The 18,002-nt window shown below is 38.2% G+C and overlaps 1 protein-coding gene across 2 annotated transcripts in view; it reads right to left on the reverse strand.

The window, feature by feature from the left end:
• Window positions 1-18,002, reverse strand: part of PDZRN4 (PDZ domain containing ring finger 4) — a 231,971-nt gene that overhangs the window by 205,860 nt on the left and 8,109 nt on the right. The window lies entirely within an intron of this gene.

Below are 18,002 nucleotides of genomic sequence, written 5' to 3' on the forward strand. Positions count from 1 at the left end.
GCAGCAGCTGACTGCACAGCCCTGGAGAGGAGCCCTCCAGGGACTCCTCCATAAAATGAGAGCTATCTAAAGATCAGGCAAATGGCATACTCCCAGCAAACGACAGCCCTTGCCAGGAGCAGTGACCAACCCAGCAGTGGGACTCCTGTATGTTGCACACCAACCTGCAAATGCAGACTATTTGCAAGCAAACCACATAGGTTAGACACTGCAGGTACTGGCCCCAAAAACCCAGCTAAGGGCTCTGACGTGGCAGGCTGATGGAGCAGGAGGGAAGGCAACTGAGCTTGACTCACCAGGATAAATTCTCTCAGCTTGCTCTCCATGTCCTTTTTGTTAAAACACATTCATTAACCCTTTCCGTATCAACGGGTAAATCTGATTCACTGAATGACTTAATAGCATAGCTTTATCTCCCGGTTTTTTGGATCTCCACACCCAAAGAATTCAATTGTTTCCTAATTTTCAAAGGACCCCTAGGACCTGAAACTAACCCTTGTCATTCTCAATCAGTGCTCACTTTTCAGGAAATATATGTAAATGAAAACACTCAACTTGATTAAGCATTTAAACTATTATCAAGTGTTATTATCTGGATTTCCCAGACTCTTACAATATTTTCAAATTTATAATCAACTATGAGCCAATATTAAACAGTTAGATTAGAAATCATCTGCATCAACCTAAGGAAATCTTTCCTGACAGGATCAACAACAGTAATTAAACTAATTAAACATCACCGGCAGCTAACATTATTGAATAAAGTAAATCAAAGAAGAGGAGGCATGTTTGCATTATGAGGAAGTCACAATCTTGTTGAATTAGCATTATGCACCATGGCCTGTAGATCTTGCTTCTGAAAAAGCCCTGAACTCTTTAATGACAAAATACATGGAGTGAAAGCTCTGATTAGACACAAAGATCAGCAAGAATTAGTCAGTAGCAGAGTTGTAGGAGGGTGTAAGTGGCAGCATTGCCTCCTGAGCAGTTTCAGCACTTGAAAGAGCAGATGCAGCAGGTGAGCTGTACTCCACACTATGCACGGGAGGCCAGAGGAAAGAGCCATCATCCTTTGGTTACCACAGCTACAGCTCAGCACGTGAAATCAGAGGATACTATTCACTGCAATCTAAATAATACTGCCTTGTGCATTAACCAAGCTTCTCTATTTTTTGGACCTTTTATCAGTCTCAAATCTGTTTACATATCAATTCTGCAAATATATATATATATATATAAAACCAAGGATCTGTACATTTTGATTTCATCTCTCCATACAAATCCCTTGGGAGCAAGAACTGATTGACCCTAATTGCAGTGCTGCTGGTGGCAATGGGTGCTGTCACAGAGAACTGCAGCAGCTTCCAGCTCTTCCTGGAGGCTTCTCCATGCAGCAGCTCCATTTCACACTTACAGGCAGTTCCTGCAGGTCAGTCACTTGCAACACTCAGCACCTAGTGTGAAACAACACAGACCTCAGCTGGCTTCCCATGAAATGGGGTGGTCTACATCAAAATCAGGTATGAAGAATAAGGTACATGATACAGCTTGCATGTATATACAAATATATGGATTCAATTAATTATGCATACTTATTTTTCAAAGGAGGAGACAATTGTTACTTTTGCCATAATTTTTAAAACAAGTCTCTGATTTCAACAAAGCTTCTACAATAAAAATAGACTTACAAGTCTTATTCATAAAAAATTAAACAACAATGTCTGAAAAAATATTTCCTTTGGAGTTTCTTGATGGTAATAAAATTACTTATAGTATAAACTCCTCCTATTGAAAGGGCAAATTTGTTCATCAATACTAGAGTATTTAATCATTCAAAGTGAGGAAACAGAATGAATGAAATATAGCCACTTAGCATTTTATCACAAGTCAACTTGTGCAATAATCATTCAAATTTTGGAGTCTACAACCAGCCAAGAACAGTTTTATAGAATCACCTCCACCACTACTGCAAATATTTGCATAAGCAGCAGCCTCTGAACACCCAGCATACTGTTCTTTAAGGAGCAGTGTGTAACACAGCACTGAGGAAAAAGGAGACAGATCCTGCAACAGTCCTCATCTTGCTGGTGTCCTCTGTTTCTTAGTGCATCTGTTCAGGTATAGCAAGGAGTCTGTGTGACTACTTTCAACAAACAAGCATTCCATGGACAGAGTCACTAATAGAATATCCAGATATGGGTAGCATACCCAGCAGTGGGGAGTAGCCATGGCTCTACTCCACAGTGTTATTTATTATCCATCGATCCAGCCTTTCAGCTCCAGCTGTTTGGGATCCAAATCAATTGGGTTTTCTTCAGAGGAATAATCTCTGAATAAGTTTACATGGCACAGACTCCAGCAGCTGCTCTTCAACCTGCCTCTACACTAACAGTGCAACTCAAATATCAGGAACTAGCCAAGACCTCTCCACCTGGCAAGGCTATGAAGCCTTTTTCACTTGTGCTTTGACTTATGCAAAAATTGGAGAAAACAATAAGGTAAAACTTCAATGCAAAATCCTGAAAGCATTAAAAACCTTGACACAGTAAAACAAAGTCTTTGCCAAGCAATTAAGATCTCAGAAGATAAGGAGATAACAAGAATTAAACTCATTAATTAAGTACATAAAGCTGCTGATAACAAGACTGGAGAGTGCTCCAGCCTTCTCCAGCTGCTGCTGCTGCACAGCCCCTCCTAGCATCTCCTGCCCCACTCTTCACACAGAAGCATGACCACTTTCCACTTCTTACTGACTTTACTGACAGCAGCTCATGGCTTCAGCCATCTGGCCCTTGACTTTTAATACCTTCTCTAACAGCCTCATCAAACAGCAGCAAAGAAGTGCATAAAAATTTAGAACAGATAAGAATGGCAGAACGGTTTCTTTCAGATGATTGTGGTCCCTGACTCAGAGCTGAAGGTTTCGGCACCCAGAACATAAGAAAAGATGCCAGATGCATGAGGAGAGGAGAAGAAAAACAGAGTTAGTCTCCAGGAAATAAAGAAATATACAAATAGAATACAGTGAAAACGTCACTATTTCTTCAGTTCACCTAATTGCTATTAACATGCAGTGGTATGAGAATTATGTGAAAAACAGAAGAGATTACAGATGTGCAAGAAGGAATCAAAGTTTTTGAAATATTTTCAGCAGGATTTTACAGAGAAATACTGAAAACATTTTCTCTATTCTCAAAATCAAGCAAGAAATATTTCCTACAGTAAGATTTCAGATAAAGGTATGAAGTAAGAAGAAAACATCGATCTACTCTTCTGTGCATTTGCCCATTGCCTTCAATTAGTATAGAGCATTTGTGTGTAACAGAACAATGTTATTTAAAATTAAAAAAGCACTGATTGCTCTTTTTTGAAAAAAAGGATTAACAAGACAAAAAAAAAAAAACAACACAAAACAAACCTTTCACCTAATATGCAAATTGCCTGGAATTTTTATTTTTTTTTAATAAACTTGAAAAGTAAAAGCAAAGATTTACTGAACTTCCTCAGCTTGCAGGTGATTTTGGAAAACTACATGTACACATATACATATAAACATCAATTTGTTGCATATTTACATGCCATCATGGATATATTAACAATTGAAATATTTCAAATAAATGTTAAAGTGTGTCTGATTCACATAAAGCTACACATTTGCAGATGATTTCACTGCAGTTTGCTCCTCTGTACAAGTCCCCAACACCAAAATGTACACAGATTCTCCAGAAAACTTTTCAAAGACCAACACAGACCTGTAACCTCAGGAGAACACATGCACTTTCTTGGTTACCCTTGGTTATCCTCCAAAAGAAAAGTTCTAATCCCTGCATTACTATCTCAGTTTGGAGCAACAAGACAAGAAATGTTGATTTACCAGAATTCTACAAAACAATTTAAAGATCTCACAACTTCTTGGAGTGTTGCTGTAATGAGTAATGAGTACATACATTTAAGTCAATCCCTTTTGCTCTCCACTGCTCCTTATGGATTGCCCTGAGCTGCATTGCACAGAAGGGAGGAAAAGGCAGTCATCATTCACCTTCTTCACCTCGATGATCTTTCCTCCCGCAAATATATTTAACAGTGCTCTGGCTGCAGACTGATTTTCTGCAACAAGTTGTATTGCAGTATTCATGTAAACAATGGAATTTGGAAAAAAAAAAAAAGAAATCCTTAAAAGTGATTACAATTTTAGACTTTGAGAAAGAGACTCTAATATACTTTAGCTTTTGTTCAGCACTGAATTGGTCAGGCAACTGGACTAGATGATTGCAGTAGGTCTCTTCCAACTGAAAGTAGTCTATCCTAGTTTGTTACTGACAGTGCCTTTTAGATCTTAAACACTTCCAAATCCTCACACGTGAAACAGTAGATTGAAAAGAAATAGCAGTTGCCTTCTGAACACAGAAAGATACAACTCACAAACTGTAGAAAGGAATTTTAAGTCCCATCCCAAAAGCACAGTTTTACAGTCATATAATAGCTGAAGCTGGAAAACTGTTGCAAGGGAAAGTTAAATAATATCCAGAGTGCACATATGAAAAACCATGTAAAGGAAAAAAAAAAAAAACAGACTGGAAAAGTCTGTTTCATAGATAAAACTTCAGCTGTTCCCTTTATATTATCCCCTTGTGTCTGACATCCTAGCACATTAATATCTTAACTGCATAAAATAAAATGCTACAAGCCCTTCCACTAAAGTGTATTATAGGAAATTCATACTGAACATTGAACATTTGTAACTTTCCTTTAGTCTGACTCATCTTTTAGATTGTTATTTCATTATTATAGTTTACACTAGTGTTTTTGCTTTTGCTGCCAAGTGTTTCCTGTTTTCTCTGTAGCCTCCAAATGCTCCAAGGCACTGCTACAGCCAACATGTCCTTCCAAATGTAGTTTTTAATGCCTCCCCACAGAGGCATCCTCAGAATCAATGCATCTCACATGTGTGTATCCTAAAACCTGATATGCTAATTCAGTGCTCAAATATGCTTGTTGAAACTGAACGGAAACACCACACTGTGAAACTCCAGAATGAACTCTGGATACACAAATCTATGAAGATGACTAAGAAAAGGAAATGTTATTTTGTAGGAAGCAATCCCCACATCTCCTAATTTCTCAGTCCTGGTCTAAAAAACCCAAAATCAAAACAAAGCACACAAAAAAAACTCAGATAAACTTATTTCACATAAAAATACATGATAAATTTTTCCATGCCAGTTTCACTGAAAACATCATTTGCCCAAAAGCCTTCCCAAATTTTATAAGTGTCTTAGTTTGATTAAAGGTGCTGCCTTCCTTCCCTTTTGTAACTTAGATCTCCATACAAAATACTAAACCAAAAGTGCAAATAAAAATGTCTTGCTTTGAGCAATAACTTTTATTGTTCTCTTGCCAAAAGGATGTCACCAGTCTCTCAATCTTTTCATGGTCTGTTTCTCTGAACAAACTCCATCTCTCTGAAGACTGATGAAACATGAAGCACTGCTCTGCTGCTTTCGATGGCTGAGCCATTTCCAACACACATCTGCATCTTCACTTGCTAAAACTCATCACCAAGGTTCCACAAACCCCTACTCAGACTCCTCCAAAATTTGCCATTATCAGAGTTTGCTGACTTCTAAAAAAGCACAGTCAAAGCTGAGACCTGGCACATGCTCTCAGCTGATGCAGGGTTCATTTTTCCACTAGGGCAGACTCAGCTAAACCAGAGATACACTGACCTTCCCCTTAGGGGGCACAGACAGCCATCCAACACTTGGGTTTACTTTATTCCAGTCCCAAAGATGTAGAGATCAACAAGACTGGATATGACATGAAACCATATGTTAAGTGATTTCAAAGCTAGTCCCTAAAGAGGGTGGGTTTACTGGAACATTTCAAGTTGCATCTTTTTCATGTTAATTCCTGCCAGATTTTGAGTAACAATGTTCAAAATTTAGCAATTGACATACCTGAAACTTGGAATAAGCCTTGATCTTATTGCTGAATGCCTATTTTGTTTGGTTAGTTTAATGAAAACTATAACATTGAGTCATTAAGACTACTGAGTTAGAACAGGCCACCTCAAACAGGAGTACCAGACCATAGGAGGTGGATTCTAAGACCAGTTTTGTACTTGAATTTCTCTCTTTTTACTTATGCTGGCATTTTACATATTATTAGCTTCCATTTAATTAGTGAAATATTGAATTCCAGAAGAATGGACTATCAGACATGTGAAACATAATACACAAAGAAGAATAAACCAAATTATATTATTTCTTCTTAAATTTTATTCATTCTGGAACAACTCAAGATTCAAGATTCCGGCTTAATAGTGAAGAACTCTGTACAAAGAGTTTTATTCTAACAATGTAACCTTAAAAGCACTAAAAAGTGTTAAAAATATGCTGGTTCATGTGAAAATTCCAAAGAGTTTAAGATGTTATCACTAACACTTGCTTCAGTTGAATCTCATCCTAACTCAGATATCACTAAGTGAAATATTTCAGATTGAACTAATCACCTTTGCTAAAAAATACATGCCCAACTCATCTTCAGTACTTGGAGAATGAGAAAATGTTAAGATATTTATCTGTAGGCAGTATGAATCTCATCTTAAGTGTCCTGTGTGCTCTAGGGTCTAATTTTAGCTCGGTTTGTTGATCTTTTTGCAGAGCTTTGTACCCTGTTGAACACACGATCAGCACTCAAAAAAGAGAAACATCAGGCAGATGGCTTGGCACAGGCTGGTGAACATCACTTATAATTCTCCTACTTAACATGGATTCATCATGGTTTGGCCAATCATTTATTGGTAAAATCACAATACATGAATTTGGGGAAAACTCAACTCATTTAAAATTGGAAAAAGTAGAACCAATGATGGTGCTTGCGATCTGTAATTTGACTCCACTGTTTTGTAGTAGTCTCCTACACATTTCTCTATCCACTCCATTAGTCTCTAAAGTCTCATTTCATTTTTAAGTGGCTGATTCAAAGGAAAAACTCAGCAACTGGACTATGGAGTTCAGGCCTTTCCTGCCAGAACAGATCTTTAATGGCTCAAAGCCAAATAGACGAGTTCTTTGAGAGGGAAAGGCTACTTATACACTAAGAAGCAATGCTGATTAAGAAAGCAGAAGTGGTTATTTTTCTGGTTTTAGAGTACATAAAAAGAGAGAGACAAATACAATGCAGTAAGTCAATAATGTACCCATAGAGTTCATAATTTTTTTGCTACAACTCCCTGAAATACTTGTTAATGCCCTCAGGAGAATGGCTGTAATGGACTGCAGGGCTCTGACCAACATAAGACACGAGTTTAAGGAACTGGATGAAAACTTTGTTCTTAAGTAGTTCTGCAAAGATATTAACAGCAGTGTCTGAATACTCTCTGAAAGGTATTCTGAAATGTCATTGTGTTCTTTAACCTTTAAAATATTGTCCATGGTTAGTGCCAATTAGAAAATACAACCTCTGGGCTAAGTGATGAACAGTGCTCCTTCAGATTTCCATTACCTCATAGCAGGGAGGAAACAAAAAAATACATAAAAATCCACACTCTTAGTATAGGGTACAGTACTTAAGTGACTTAGAAAAGAAGGCTGAAAACAGTGGTCTACATCAATGCAATGAGAAATTCTAGCATTATTAAGAGTTCTTTAAAAAAATAATTATATGAACCATTTTTCCTTCTTCCAGTTTCTTTTTATATTGAAAAAAATAGAAACATTCTTCCTAATACTCAGATTCTCCATGCTCTATTTTTAAATAAAAATGAAAAATAAAGAAATCATTAAAAAACCTGTTTAAAAAAAAAAAAGGGTATTTTGAGTATTTGGAAGCACAGAAGAATCCCTGTATTTTGATAAATATCATACTTCTGTCTACCAGAGACAAAAAAAGTTAAAAGCTGTGCTAGCAAGAGAATTATGGCTTTAACAACATTCTCTTGATTACTAGAAAGTAAATTTCTGCTTAAAAACTTCTCAAAACAGTCAGTTTTCCATATAATCACATACTTAGAGCATGCTAAAACCAGTTGTGCTGAGCACTTGGAGATTTTATGGAGAAATTTAATAAGCAACATGCAATGTAAGTGCAAGTTAGAAGTGTAAGTTAGAGAGTTAAAGGTAGAAAGTGCTGCTACACATCTGGCACTAGCACAGGGCGTCTGATTTGGATCAGGGCTCTGAGCACTGCAGGGGAAGTGAAGGATTCCGCTTTCTGATCCAAATGCTGGACATTATGTCCCTCAAAAAAAATGCAACTAATCTGCTCAAGAAGGGCATAACAGCCTGAAAGCTCCTGGAACATTTATCTTTTAGGTCACAGTAGCAGCTACCAGAGAAAGCTGGGGGACAGGCAGAGGTGTGTGCTCAAAAATGTTGCTGACAGCATCAAGACCATATGGCTCCATATTTGGCATGTGCCAAAGACTAGCCTAAATCAATCAGACTGTAACAGAGAAGTGTAGGGATCCAGATGTTCTTATTCACTCAAGACAGAAAATCCCTTCCATTTAAAAGAGCATGCCTTCTTCCCACAAGCTGCTGGAAGGACTTCAGATATTTACCCTCTTGATCAGTGCGGTTAAAGAAACAAATTCAAGATTGAGGGACTGTACTTGGAAACAGATGGGCAAGCTCTGAGCCTCTGCATCTCTCAAATGCTGGATGCTCCAAAAAGGGAGGGAAAGACAGATAAAGGGGAAAAAACCTCATATTCTCTATCAACCCATTTCAGAACTTCTCCCACATTAGGTGACCTCTTCTAGACACAGAGAATCATAATTTATCCAATTTTAAAGCTGTTAAACCATTTAATAGGTGTTTGGAATACAGTGATCTTCAAATAATGTTTCCATATTTAAAAATCGAGTAGAAATCAGCAGGATGTCAACAGTTCTGATTTTTTTTTCCTGTCATTTTTCCCATCCCCTCTCTATTTCCCACTCTTGTTACTTGAAAGACAAATATTTTCCTCAAAGAAAAAAATATGTAAAACATATCCTGTAAATAACATGCATAAACTTTCTATGTAAATAAACATAGCAGCCATGACTTATTTTGTCAACAATGTCATAAAGAAAATGCCTTCCAAAATAATCTGAATTAAGAAACAGTGTTGAGTCATTCTGCACTCCTTTCCTGCAGCAGCTGTAATTCAATCAAGTTGGTTCTACATACAAAGCTGTAAAATTACATTTCCAATTCTAAACAAGACATATATTTACCAAAATGTCTGTGTATTAGTAACAAATGTACTTTGCTCAGTGTATTTGATTTTACTAAGTATAGTCTTTGTTGGTGGTTTGAAGTGACCACATCTGCTCTTGCCAATTTGAAAATTAGTTTTTCCATAACAGTATGGTTTTAAATGCTGCAGAATTTTTCAGTTTGGAGAGGTTACAATTTTTTATTTTTTTATTTTTAACATGATCACGTCTATTTTCAAAGCATTTGGAAAGCACAGTGCTGTACATGTTTCTTACTACTCCTATTCAAAAGTTCTAAGGAGGAACATTCTCCCACTCAACACATTGAAGTATTTCACAGCTTCTTAAAAACTGAGCTAATTTTTTAAGAGAAGCACTGAATAATTACTTCATTTAGGGCATTTCAGCACTGTCAGACACTAAAGGCTTTTTTCATTCAACCTCCAATTATAGACAACAGTGATTACCTACTCCTTAAAAATATAACTAGCTGATTATGAAGAAGAAGAGATCAAAACTCTTGGGGCACATACCTTTGGGATTGCAACAATCAGTTCAGTGACTTAAGAAGATAAAACACTGCATTCACACAACACATGCAAGATGTCAACTCCTCTGACTGTAAAGTTGTCTCAACCACAATAAAGAGCAACCTTCATGAAAGGCAGAAGAAAGCTCTTTTCACTTTCTGAAAATGCCAAGAGCTTCTGGGGTGCCAGCAGCATGTGCTGTGAGAGACACGGCTTCCTTGCACATCCTTCAACTCTGACCAACAAACTCAGCATGGTCTCAGACTTTATCAGAGCCTTCCATAGCTGGGCTTACCATCAATTATTCTCACTAGTCTTGATCATATGAGCCTCAAAGGGTTAGCTCTCTTTGATACATCCTAAAGTCCTCTCTGAAGCTTCTGACCTTTTCTGCTCTCTGTGTAATTGACAAGGCTAAGGAAAGTCATTGGAGAATGCCTTTCCTCCTCTCAGATTTCCATAGCTCACCAGGTTTGGGTACCTAGCTCCACAGCAACCATCAAGTTCACCATACCTGTAAGAGAGTTTTGGACCAAGACCAAGGCAATGGTACACAACCTACAGCCCAGCTGCCATGGAGATTTATCAATGGATGAGAAACCACTTTCTTCAGGGCTGCCCAAGATCATTCTAAGAGCACAGATCCATGAGAAGGGTTTTCACACAAAACCTTGCCTCTCCAGAAATAAAGATACATTTCTATGACCTTGTCTTCCCTAACATAAATAGATACCAACATGTAAATATGCGTGTATGCAATTATATGGAAAATTCCTAAACAAAACACTCCCCTATAAATGCTCTTCTCTTCCTGGGAAGGGGATGAAAGCGATAGCATTTGACAGATGTTAGACAAGCTGTTTAATGCATTCCTGAAAATGTTTAATGAACACCTCAAAACAAAAATTTTCTCTAAACCTACTGCCTCAGCTAAATATAAAACTACATTGCTCCGGCTGCTGGGTAAGATGGAAGGATGCTTAAGTCTTGTTGTATTGCAAGGTTTATCTTAAAGCTTAAAAAAAAACCCAAAAATACTCATGGGAAGGAAGAGAAAGATGACATGCAGCAAAGTCAAGCTCAAACAGGGCATCTAGGAAGATGTCATGCTTCAACTTGCCAGATTTCTGACACATTATACCTCAGGGGTGAGATCAGCCACTTTCTGAAGGAGATGGGTGTGAGCAGAACTTCACATGATGTCAAGGGTTCTGCGGCCCAAGGTAGCAACACCATTTATGGGATCTTGCAGGTTCTTACATTAGTCAGCTCTTCCACAGGTTAACCAAAATCCTTCCTACCTAACAGCACTTCTGAGCTGCCAATTTAGCAATTGCCTAACTCTGCAGACCCAGCACAGTTAACATAGTTCTGCTAATTTACCTGTCACAGCTCATGACAGTGTGTATAGATGATCTAATTTGACAGTTCAGTTACCCCTAGTCCTACATGCCCTACATTTCTTCCACACTCCCTATTTATGAGCAGGCACTAGGAAGTGCTGTAGAAACTTGAGGTTGGTGCTTTGTACTCTTTAATTGTAAAGTTTCCTGTTTTTCTTTTTTCTTACACACTCCACTCTCCTACAGTGATCCATCCATCTGCTGTAGAGATCCCTCACAGTCAGAGCAAAACAGGAGTTCCTCATGGGAGAGCAGGGGTTATGCACATTCATGTGCATGCAAGATCCTGAAGGCTTTTTCATCGTGCCTAACCTAAATCACCAAAACAAAAAGCCAGAATAGTAGAAGTAGCATAAAAAAAAAAAAAATTTCCACTTCACATACTCTCTTGACTTTTCATGCTGAGTCAGATTTCAGAAATACTCTCACAATGTTGCTTTTTCCCCATCTGCCTTGTGCCAGTCCAGCTACCACAGCATCAGGTTTTTTTGCTCACTGGGAGCACCTTGCTGACCAAGACTTATGACTCACAATCTGAAGAGACTTACTGAAAAGGACAAAACTGCCTTATCTGTCAAATATACCAATTCTGCAAATAATCTAGTTGGAGAGTTCATCTGGTGGTCATATTCCAACTACGTTTGGCATTTCCGTCATTTTTTTAGATAAAAGCACTGTGAGCAAACGTTTTCACAAAAACAACGCAGTATTATACTTGCCTGGATTCTCTGAGAGTACCAGACCAAAAAAATACAGATGGAAAACCTTCCTACAGGCTTGGGGCCCTCTAAAGCTGCATGCACAGCAAGTTCTCAGTTTATATGACAGATTAAAAGACCCCACCTCTTAGAAGACAAAGCATTTTAGAATTTTTTCATGATGCTGTGCTACACAAGTATCAAAAAGGTATCAAAAATATTTTGCCTGTTTCTGGATGCAAGATTTCATTCAGGCAACTAAGATATCAAATAGTGAATTTCTGTTCATAAAATCTTGTCATTTACTATTTACTCTATTACGCAAATGTCACCACTTCTTAGATATCATTTTGTTTCATTTCTTCCTGTTCTTTATGACAGAAAGCATTCTGTAACATCTTAGTAAGACTAACATACTTCCCCACAAAAAACCCCCAAGATGTTATAGGTCACAAAAAAATAAAAATCTCATTTTTCTTTTTAAAACAAGACAGTGAATTTCTAGAATTTTAAATGCTTTTTGGAAGGAACATAACCTATTTCTCTAAACACAATTTTGCATTGTAATTCAGTGAACAGAGAGGAATGCAGGCACCTCTAAAGACCTGTAGCAAGTCCAGTTAAATTTAGGCTACTGATCTGTGAACTGAGGCAACGAATTACAAAATTTAGGCAATGTAACCACAGTCAACTTCTAGAACAGACAGCACCTTGAACACTAAGTTCCTCCACCTACAAGAGATCCAGCCCTCATGGAATTTTGATAGTGGGCACAGCAGCCGTAACCACCTTCCAGGTAGCACTTGAAGTTTGAGTTAAAACACAGAGGAGGAAAACCTTTACTATTGGTACTTACTCAGTCAGGGAACCCCATCTAGGAAAAGTGTCCTAGAGAGAGGATTTCCTGATTAACAGCATTTGCTACCTCCCCTCTCAAAGTCAAGGCACTATGAAGTTAGAAATGCAAGTATCATTAAACAAAGTGTCATTCATGTAAGACACAAGACTCTGGAAGAAAAAGGGAAATTCTTGTGTGCTGTCACAAGCTCTTACATGGAAAAGGGCAGGACCAGTATTCCAGAGACAGCCCCCTGGAACTAGTGCCTATTTCACACCAAATTACCACTGGATAATCCTGACTCCCTGAGCACCTGCTGGCACCAAGCTCTGTTTGAGGAGGATGGTTGCTGGTCTACCACAGGAAAGCATCTGCCTTAGTAACAAGGGCAATTACCTGGAGAGGTAAATTCCATCCTTTTCAGGCAGAGACCACAACCCAGACTTCTTGCTTTTTTTGGAGAAGCACTCTAAGGCTTTCTGTTAAATAAAAAGTCAGTGGGGGCAGTAGCTCCAATTCAACTGAAGTTATGTAGACCTGGTAACATCCAACTATAAAACTTCATTCAGACAAAGATTTCATTGGGTGTCCAAAAACCTCTATCTCAACAGGTAAGGGAGAGGTGAAAAGATTCTACAGACATTTCTAAGCCTGCAGTTTCACTAATTTATTATGCCAGGGATCTTTCACACTAATTAGGAATTATCTAATGATTGCAGGTGCCAAATCTGGTTACCTGCAACAGAATATTATGAATTCGTTACAGATTTAAGAGAACTTAATATAGCTAAGGCACATTCAGATGCACTGAAACCTACACCACTAAAATTAGCCATATTAAGTTTTCTTAGCTACCACACAGATCCTACTGCCACATCTTGTGCAGCTTTATTTCAAAGTCATCCCAAATCATCTGGCTCTGATCCCAGCAAGACATTTTAAGACTCACTACTTCTACAGACATAATCTGACACTGAAGATTCTTAGCCAAATAAACATGACTAGTATCAAAGATTTTGCTTGAGCAACATAGTGAGTGTAATGACAGAAACATGCAGAAGATAAAACATCACAAGACTGACACACAGCACAGTCAGCAGTCTGGCAATAGTTAAAAAAGTCTCTGTGTAGGCACTTAGCAGATGTAAGTTACTTCTGCCAGGATAAGCCTTAAGACTTCATCTTTATTGAAACTGGCTTTGCTGACATGTGCTTCAAAGCCATTGTGCGAATACTCTCCAAAAAACTGGAAAGAACAAAGGGAAACATGGAATACAGGATGAAGCCTTATTTATAATCCACTTACGGAGCTCAGGCTGCATGAACAAAATACACTGTCATGACATATAAATGCATCTTCCTTATTTTTCAGACTTAAAGATCCTAGACTAAAAATGTTTGCCTTTCCCTTCTTCTCCATCATGCCTGCTTAATTCATGAGAATCCACTGGCTAAAATGCAGAAGGGCCAATATTCTCACTTCACTTTAAAGAACAGAAGCCTTTTCCTTGCAGTGCAAAGAACAGAAAAACACTTGAGCCTTTCAGCTGATGATGTGCTTACAGTTCCATATATGAATATTCTGGACTTCAACATATCCCTTTTTATTTGCATATTTTCATTCCTTTTTTTGTTATCTGGCAAATCTACTTTGGCAGCGTTAATTAACAGCTGCTCCTTTTCCTCAAATTGATGAAATAATGTTCTTTTTAAGAAAAAAAAAACCCAAAATATCAGAAATTCTACCTGGATTGCAAATTCTGTCCTGGTTATGTATTTTCTGTACAACACTGAAGTGATTCAAGAGTATTCTGCAAGACACTGTGACTTGCAGAATGGAAGACTGTGAGAAAAACAGTCACAGAGTTGTTTTTAATTCTAAAGTTGGACTTAAAAACAGGGGACATGATATACCAATTTCTGTAAAATTTATATCATACAAACAAAAAACCCAACTCAGATAAATAGATCTGAATAGCTCAGTAGCTAGGCATTAAGTACTGTGCTTGGAGATCTGGCCACTCTGGTGCCATACTTATGTGAAGCTGAGCTGACTGCAAATTGAGATACAAGTCTTCCTTCATATGGAAAGAGCTGCTTTCAGCATTAACTGCTCAGAACCATAAGTATGGATAAAAAAAGCAGCAGGTGAAGCACTTGTTTGTATCGGTAACATTGCTAAGGATCATAGCTGTTTTATGCCACCTTGAGGAGGTAAATCAAGCATGAGCAGAGATGAACAATGAATTTACCCAGTAGGAATGATTAGCATGCAGTGAGGGGGAGGTAAAACGCCATATAACTGTGAACCATTCTAAACATACTTTAATGATATAGTTTTCTCCTAGAAGCAAACAAAATTGTTTGAACTAGCACAGACTAATAAAGAGCCCCATGCACAACTTGCAGCTTCTCTTCTCTTGACAGGATTCCAGAGGCAGGGTGGAAAGGAAGAAGACAGAGACCCAAAAGTTAGAGCTCGGGTGGCTTTATCCATTGCTCATATCCAAGGGTTTCATGTTGGGAGTCACAGGTATCAATGCTGCATCTAGAGATGCATTTTACATTTTGCATTTAGAATGCAAACACTTGTAGTCCTTGAAAACATGATGCATTGTCAACTTCAGGGAGCTAGATTTTTGGATAAAAGCTTCTGGAAGCATCAGACGACCATGATACCTGCAGGAACATGCTACATAGAAGTAATTCAAAAGGGTTTATTATTAATGAATAAATAATGATCATTTGGGACTTGTAATAAGATTCCTGGATATATTCCTGGATATATATATATATATATATATCAAAGTGTTGCTTGTGCACATCACTGTCCCAGGTCCGCCTTACACTGCATAAACAAGCAGTTTTTTCACAGAGGTGTTAACCTTCAATGAAGAGGGTAATGCTGTGCCTCAAACCTGTTCTTCAGCAGAAGAGTGAAAATGATCAGCAAAGGTCCTGTGACCATCCCCCCATGAAGAGCAACAGTCCCTTGACATAGGGGATCTGGAGCTGTCACCCTGTCACTCTCAAGCACCACCACCCTGCCAGCACACAGGCATCTGTTTCAGCTTTCATGTCCTCATGCACAAAATATGCTTCTCTGAGGGCAAAGCCCAAATAAATACCAACCTTATTCAAATGAAACTGTCAGAGGGTCTATGGCCTGGGCAAGTTGCTCTCAAAAACTTCCAGCAACTCAATTCATTTGTGTGGCACTTTTACACTTAGAATAAACACCTCAAGAAAGAAATTGGATTCTTTCCCTTGGAATTCATCCAAATACCTTAATTATTTGGCAATGTTGCTGCATAGATAATCATATATATTAAATAAAAGGCAACACTACTTATGTCTGCCAGCCTCGGCTCTCAATTCCATCTGCCAGTGCCATAGGACTGTGAAATCCATTCGCTGCACTAGGTTGCTCACGAGATGGTCATCTGAAATGTGCACAACTCACCATAGTCAGCCATGTGCAGTTAATTTTTGCTAAACATGTGATAAACCACTGAAACAAATTACCTTCTTTATTTAGCAATATGCCTTGAGAACAGATTTTCTGATTTAACGGGATATTTCTGTCCGTTATCCCATTAGATACACATTGCTAGAAACACCCCGGGCATCCCATTGCCAAACAAATGACTTAAGCTATTAAAGGCTCTTCAAATATCAGATCCTTCTGCTCTTGATTACTGAAGAATGGTCCCATAAAATATCACCCATTAGGTCAGATCAGCAAAAAAGTGAAAAGCAAACAATAAGAAGTCTCATTTCCTATCAACTTCTCACCAAAACTCATATTCCATACATCTGCCAAGATTTTTGAAATAGTTACACCACCCTGATTATTTCCTCACAGCAAAAGTTTTCAGAATGCTCTTCCACAACAAACCACATCAGAGCTGGCAGGGCATCCCACTGCAAGAGGGCAGTGATAGCTATGAATGGACAATAAAAAAATTCAGTGTTCTGACTCCAGCTGCTTCCCGTATCTAGCTTGGAGGAATAATTACTTCTTTTCTCCTCCTCTTTTTATTTTGGTCTAATAAATTTTGAAACACGGAAGCATATACTGGAAATTTTGGCCTAGCCCAAAATATTTTTAAATTCTTGCCTGAATACAAAAGTTACCTACAAAGCTGTTGGATATTAATACGGTGCTCCATTCAGAGCATTATGAATACTTATGCTAGATTGGATCTATAACATCACATAGAACTGAAATCTGTTTCAGTATGATTTTATGCAGCCAGAATTTTTCAACAAGTAAAAATTAAGCATCAATTACGGTGACATTCTGAGATATGACATCACATTTAATAAATGCTGGTTTGTGACTTTATTCTTCCTCCTTCCAGAAACACTTCATTTTGTCTTAAAAAAAACCAATGCACTATAAAAGCACATTAAATTAAAGCAGGAAGTGTTGAGCAAATGCATGAAACTACATAGCTGGTCAGTCTGTAAAAAGACCCCAAAACACAATGTGGGAAGTGAAATAGTAATGTCAGAAGAAAATAGATCTTTACAGCTTTAGGCTGCTGTTCCAAAAAAAAATTTGGATGTGAAAGCTTTTGTATACCTTAGGGAAATAAAAGATATTGTGCAAGTTCAGTTCTGCACAGCCCACTTGGTGTCTCCTAGAAATGCATCTATCTGCCAGCTAAGAGCATAAGCTTTATTCTTCCAAGAAAATATATTCATTTGATTCCAAACACTGCTCTAAGCTCCCAACATTAAGAGCAATGCCAGCATTCAAACACTCGCAGCTGGCGCTTTTAGTCCTTAACAGGGACTTAACAAGAAACCAGCAGCAGAGTTCTGCATTTGTCTTCCAATCCCCCAGTTTCATGTGTCTTCGTTCAAACACCCATCCCACTGGCAAGTTCACATCATGCTTCTAAGCCTCCCCTAAACTTGCAAAGCTGGAGTGAGGTGGCCTAAAGGAGCGCAGCAGCTAGCAGTACGTGCTGTCACTGCGGCATGTGTCAGAGCTGAGATGGGAGATGCTGTCCTGGCAGCACCCTAAGGAGCCTGTTCCTGTCACTCTTGGAAACTGCTCCTTGGAGATTTCTTACAGGGCTAATTACAGGTACACAAGTATGCTAGACATCAACCTATTCTTCCAACAGACTTACTGATCTCTTTTTTTATTTATAGTTACAGTTATTTTATGAGAAAAACTGCATACAATGCAGGAACAAACTCAAAATTCTAGGCTAACATATTACACGACCAGGAAAGTGCTGTAGTGATCCAGGTAAGAACAATAGATGATCTCTTTCTGATCATTCAGTAGAAAGTACTTCCTCTAATTGCTTA

This window comes from Cyanistes caeruleus, chromosome 4 (assembly GCF_971803275.1).
Source record: "Cyanistes caeruleus chromosome 4, bCyaCae1.hap1.1, whole genome shotgun sequence".
NCBI classification, from domain to species: domain Eukaryota; kingdom Metazoa; phylum Chordata; class Aves; order Passeriformes; family Paridae; genus Cyanistes; species Cyanistes caeruleus.